The sequence below is a fragment of the Elaeis guineensis genome, chromosome 7 (genome assembly GCF_000442705.2).
Source record: "Elaeis guineensis isolate ETL-2024a chromosome 7, EG11, whole genome shotgun sequence".
Taxonomy (NCBI): Eukaryota; Viridiplantae; Streptophyta; class Magnoliopsida; order Arecales; family Arecaceae; genus Elaeis; species Elaeis guineensis.
In genome coordinates this window covers 96,871,519-96,876,718 of record NC_025999.2, presented here as the reverse complement: position 1 = coordinate 96,876,718, position 5,200 = coordinate 96,871,519, and the positions used below count along the sequence as shown (strand labels likewise).

Genomic DNA, 5,200 nt, shown 5'->3' with positions numbered 1-5,200 from the left:
CGATCGGAGGAGTCGACCGACCCTAGGTCGGTGGCCAGCTGAGTGGCGTCGGGCCCCTCCGTTGGTCGGCGAGTCTTACGCGAGTCGGCCATCAGACCTCCGGGTTCAGTCGGTCGGAAAGGTATGCCCGACATATCCTCAGTCGGTGATGGGCCGTCAATTGGCCGGTGATGGCGCCCGTCAGTCGGTCGCTCCGGCCGTCAGTCGGTCGGTCGGTCCCCTCGACCGTAAGTCGGTCGGTCGGTCCCTCCGGCCATCGATCGGTCGGTCGGTGGGTATTCCCCAACAGTTGCCCCCCTCCACTCCTGAGTCGGACGGTGAGCTGACGAATGCTTTTTATTTGGGCAGCAATCCCGGGCGAAAAGGAGTGGATTCGCCGTACGCAAAGATCCGACCGTACCGTCGGTTGATACGGTGTCAGGCATCTCGTAAATGCCGAGCGATTTGCTGGCGTCTGACGTCTAGTCGGTGTCAGACGTCCCATCCCATCGACGTCAGGTGTCATGTCGGTGCCGGATGCCCCGCCGTGCCAGATGTCCCGCCGGCGTCAGTCATAATGCCGGTGTCAGACGTCAGACGTCCCATCCCATCGGGAAGGGGAACCGCCGTTCCCGTCGTCCCTTCGGGGATACCAAACGTCGCGGCCCTCACGCCACGTGGCGTGCAGCCATTGAGACAGGTTCGGTGGAGCGGATGGAGGTGACGTGGCACGATCTGAAGGCAGGTGCGTCGAACCGTCGGACCGACGGATGGCCCGGATGACGCCACGCGGCAAGATCTGGGGAGTCTTCGTTGGTCGTGCCTTCATCTCGACCGTTGGAGGGCACTATATATACAAAGTTACCCCCACATGGTTTTTTACCCTCCTCATTTTACTGTCGAAACTCTGCCCGCGTGAGTCCTTGCTCCAGGTACTCTCCCGCTCCACTCTTCGTTTGCGGTTCCCTCTTTTTCTTCTAAGGGCCATTGGTGTCTTCCCCACCTTCTTCTTCTTCCTTGCCATCTGCTCCGAATCCATGGTTAGGACGTCCCCACGAGGTAGTCGGTCGGGGGAGCCGACCGAAGACACTCGGTCGACCCCGGAGGTGGAGGTTTCTTCACTTTCGGGGCCGAACGTCGATTGGCTCCGGGAGCAGTACCGCATCCCGGAGCAGTTTCGACTGTTCGCCCCTGGCGCCGATGGTCGGGTTAACAGCTCTCCTGAGGGCCAGGTGGCCTTCTATTTGGAGGACCTCCGGGCCGGCCTTCGATTCTCGGTTCCGGAGTTCGTCCGAAACATCTTTGACTATTACGGGCTGTGCCCGGCACAACTTGCGCCGAACTCGGTTCGGCTGATAGTCAGTTTTGCACTTTTGTGTCGGCTTTTGCCGACCGAACCTCGGATCTCCCTTTTTCGAGTCTTCTTTATCCTCCGACCCCACCCTAAAGCCCGAGGGTGGTGGTACTTCGTCCCTCGGAAAGGGCTCTCTTTCATTACTGGTCTTCCATCGTCCATTCACGGATGGAAGAATCAGTTTTTTTTTGCGTCGTCTTCTGCTTCTTGGGGGTTTCCCGTCCGTTGGAGAATCCCCGAACCGAGCCGAATGAGAACAGTCGGGTGGAGGCTGATGATCGGGAGGACTTCCACCGGCTGAAGGACATCTCGGTGCTGAAGCAGAGCGAGCTCGTCACCGAGCAGGCCTTGTACGACGCCGGCCTTAGCCCGGTCCCCCGTTTAGGTCGGTTTTTCATTTTCCCGACCCCACTTTTTTCTTTTCCTCTTCGGCACTGACCTTTTATTGTCCCTTTCAGATATGCCGCCGAGGACACGACTGTCGGCAGCCGACATACGTCAGCACGCCGTGAGGAAGAGGCCGGCGCAAGGCGCCGGGCCGTCGCAGCCTCCCAAAAGGCCCCGTGCGCCTCCGCCGAGCGAACCGACTGGGTCGGAGGCGGAGCCGGTGATTGCACTGTCAGCGCCGATAGTGCTCGTCGATGTCCCGTCCGAGGGACCGTCGGTCGAGGGCGCCGCTTCACCCGACAGACGGGCTGCCGAGTCTGCGATGGCGCGCCGACCGCTCAGCAGGCTTCGAAAGTTCGGGAGGAGGCCCGCGAACCCGAGCGACAGACGCACGCTGCCGCCGCACCGTCGGTCGAGACCCGATCGGGGTCAAGCCTGCCGTCAATCTCCGACGTCAGGACCTGGGCGTCTAGCTGAGGCAAAGCTCCCATGGCGTCGGGTGACGAAGGTCGGTCGGCTGGCGGAGGATCGACCGACTTTCCACTTTCCGAAGGTGCGTCGGGCCTGGCCAACCACGACTTGGCCAGGAAATTGTGCCAGGCGCTCCTCCTTCCCGCCGACATTGATGCAATGAAGAATCAGCGTGTGTCCGACATGCTGTCTTCATTCTATCCGATGATGATCCGGGTGAGTTTCTCTTTCCTCCGGCTTTGAATGTAGTTTCTCATAAATTTGCTTTCTCATCGGTCGGTTTCACCTTGTGCAGCTGGTCTTCAATATCTCGGAGCTGGAGGCCGGATATCGGAAGTTTGGCGAGATGCGTGCGGCGTGGAGGGACAAAGTCGGAGCCCTTGAAGCCGACAAAGTCATCCTCGTCGATCAGCTGCAGCAGTCGGTCGACCGGGAGGGCCGACTTAAGGGGGAGGTCTCCCGACTTTCGGAGGAGGTTTCCCGACTCAAGGGGGCTTTGGCGTCGTCAGAGTCGGAACTCCAGTCGGCTAAGGACGACGCAAAGAAGAAGTCCCGGACCATCCGTCGGCTCCGACACGAGCGAGACGGCATCGCCAAGGAGCTGGAGGCAGACCGCGAGCAACTTCGAGTGAGTCTCGAAAATCTTGCCAAGGCCGAAGAAGGCTTGTCCGTCGCCCAGGCCGATGCGGACATCGCGAGGGCCGAGGCCGAGTCGGCGAAGGAGGCTCTGAGTCGGGCCGTTGAAGTCTTCCCGGACTCGGAGGAGTACCGAGAAGAACTTCTGGAGAGCGGCTACCTCTCGTACCGGGTCGGGTACGAGGATGCTCGGGAAGCCGTTCGAGGCTTGTACCCGAAACTGGATCTCAGCAGCATAGTTCTGCCGGAGTCGGAGGCCCCAGCTGCGGAGGAGACGACCGAACCAGCGTCGGAAGGTCTCTCCACCAGGGCGGAAGCCGAAGAGGATGCAGAGCCGGTTGCCGAAGATCAGTCGGCCCCGACTGCAGAAGTCAGAGCTGATCCGCCGACCAACTCCCATCGTCGTCCAGTGGAGGATGTTGACTCCGACGATTAGTCGGTTTTGTTTTATGTTTTTGCTCTGACTTGTAATCGGGCTCCGGCCTTCCTTTGTAAACCTTATTTTGATTCTTCAATGAAATCAAAGTTTTTGGACTTAGCTTTTTCTCTGCTTGTTTTCCTTCGTGCGTTGTAGAATGTCTTCGTAAGTTGCTAACACATATAGGTTGGTAAGGATGTTCGGCAGCTTGTGCCGTTACGAACGTAGAATAAGTCCCGACTTTGGATCGGCTTCTGATAGTCAAGGTCGTCAGTCGGGCGCGTCTGTTGAGTCGGGAGCCGACCGAACGTGGCAAAGGTTCGGTAGTCGGGTCTCCACTGACGCGTTCAGCCGAATGTCGTACGGCGCATTCAGTCGGGGAAACGACGACAAGTCGGATCCCGATGCACTTGCGTCGGGTATTCATGCTGTGCCTTTTGATATACGGTGGTAAGCCGAATATCGTCCGGCCGGCCGTGGCTCGATCGGCAAGTCGTGGATGCGACTAAAGTCGCGTTGTGCGATAGACGGTGGTAAGCCGAATATCCTTCGACCGGTCGTAGCCTAGTCGCGAGTCGCGACGCCGGTCGTGTAGGCATTTTGCCTCTCTTTGGTCGGGGCCCGATCGGCTTGTTAGCCGATGGTTTGGCCCGAAAGTTCGGCCGTAGAAGGAGTGTCAACTCCCGTTAAAATAGATGCATCGGCCCTTGTAAGGGCCGACGTGTCGTCGAAGGTTGAAGGAGTGCAACTCCCGTTGATATGGATACATCGGTCCTGGTAAGGGTCCGATTTGTCATCGATCGTCGAAGGAGTGTCAACTCTCGTTGATATGGATACATCGGTCCTGGTAAGGGTCCGATTTATCATCGATCGTCGAAGGAGTGTCAACTCCCGTTCACATGGGTGCACCGGTCCTTGTGAGAGTCCGATGCGTTACCGACGATAAGTTCATCGGTTTCAGGCGGATACCAAGTCCAAGTCGGTATGTCGGGGCTTGGGCTTGGTGAGCTCCGTTCGTTAGTCGAAGCGTTAAAACTCCGAGATTTCAAACCGAGTTTGTATTCCAACTGAACAATTGCAAAGTTCACGGGTAATACAACTTCAAGTTGTCGGCGTTCCAAGTTCGGAGAATGAGTTTCCCCTCAAGGGTCTCCAGTCGGTAGGCTCTTGGACCATAGGTGTCTGCTACCTTGTAGGGCCCCTCCCAGTTTGGAGCCAACTTCCCTTGGTCCAGGGGCTTCGACACTTCCGCCTTCCTCAAGACCAAGTCGCCAGACCTGAAGAGCTTCGGTCTGACCTTGGCGTTGTAATACCGAGCGACCTTCTGTCGGTACGAAGCCATGCGAATTTGAGCCTCATCTCGTAGTTCGGGGAGGAGGTCTAGGTCGGTCCTCCGATATTCGGAGTTGTCCGGCTCTTGATACCGCTCGACTCTTGAAGATGGCAGTCCAATCTCGAGCGGGATCATGGCCTCCGTTTCATAGGCCAAACTGAAAGGCGATTCCCCGGTCGGAACGCGGGGGGTCGTTCGGTAAGCCCACAGAACGGAGCCCAGCTCGTCGACCCAGAGGCCTTTGGCTTCGTTTAGTCGGGTCTTGAGTCCGTGGAGCAAGGTCCGGTTGGTCACCTCGACCTCGCCGTTGGACTGTGGGTGCCCGACTAAAGTCAGTCGGTGCTTGATGTGGAACCTGACGCAGAAGTCTCTGAAGTCCTGGTTGTCGAATTGCCGTCCATTGTCGGTGATGATCGTATGCGGCATCCCGAACCTGAAGATGATGGACTTCTGGATAAAGTCCTCCATCTTTCGCTCGGTAATCTACGCCAGGGGCTCAGCCTCCACCCATTTGGTGAAGTAGTCGATGGCGATGACTATGAACTTCCTCTGACCCGACGCTGGTGGAAAAGGACCGAGAATATCGACCCCCCACTGGGCGAAGGGCCATGGAGCGACAATA

At 58.0% G+C, this 5,200-nt stretch overlaps 1 pseudogene; it reads left to right on the top strand.

Annotated features, from left to right (window-relative positions):
* Positions 1–516: 516 nt before the first annotated feature.
* The window catches only part of LOC140859377 (uncharacterized), a 23,764-nt pseudogene continuing 19,080 nt past the window's right edge, over positions 517–5,200 (top strand).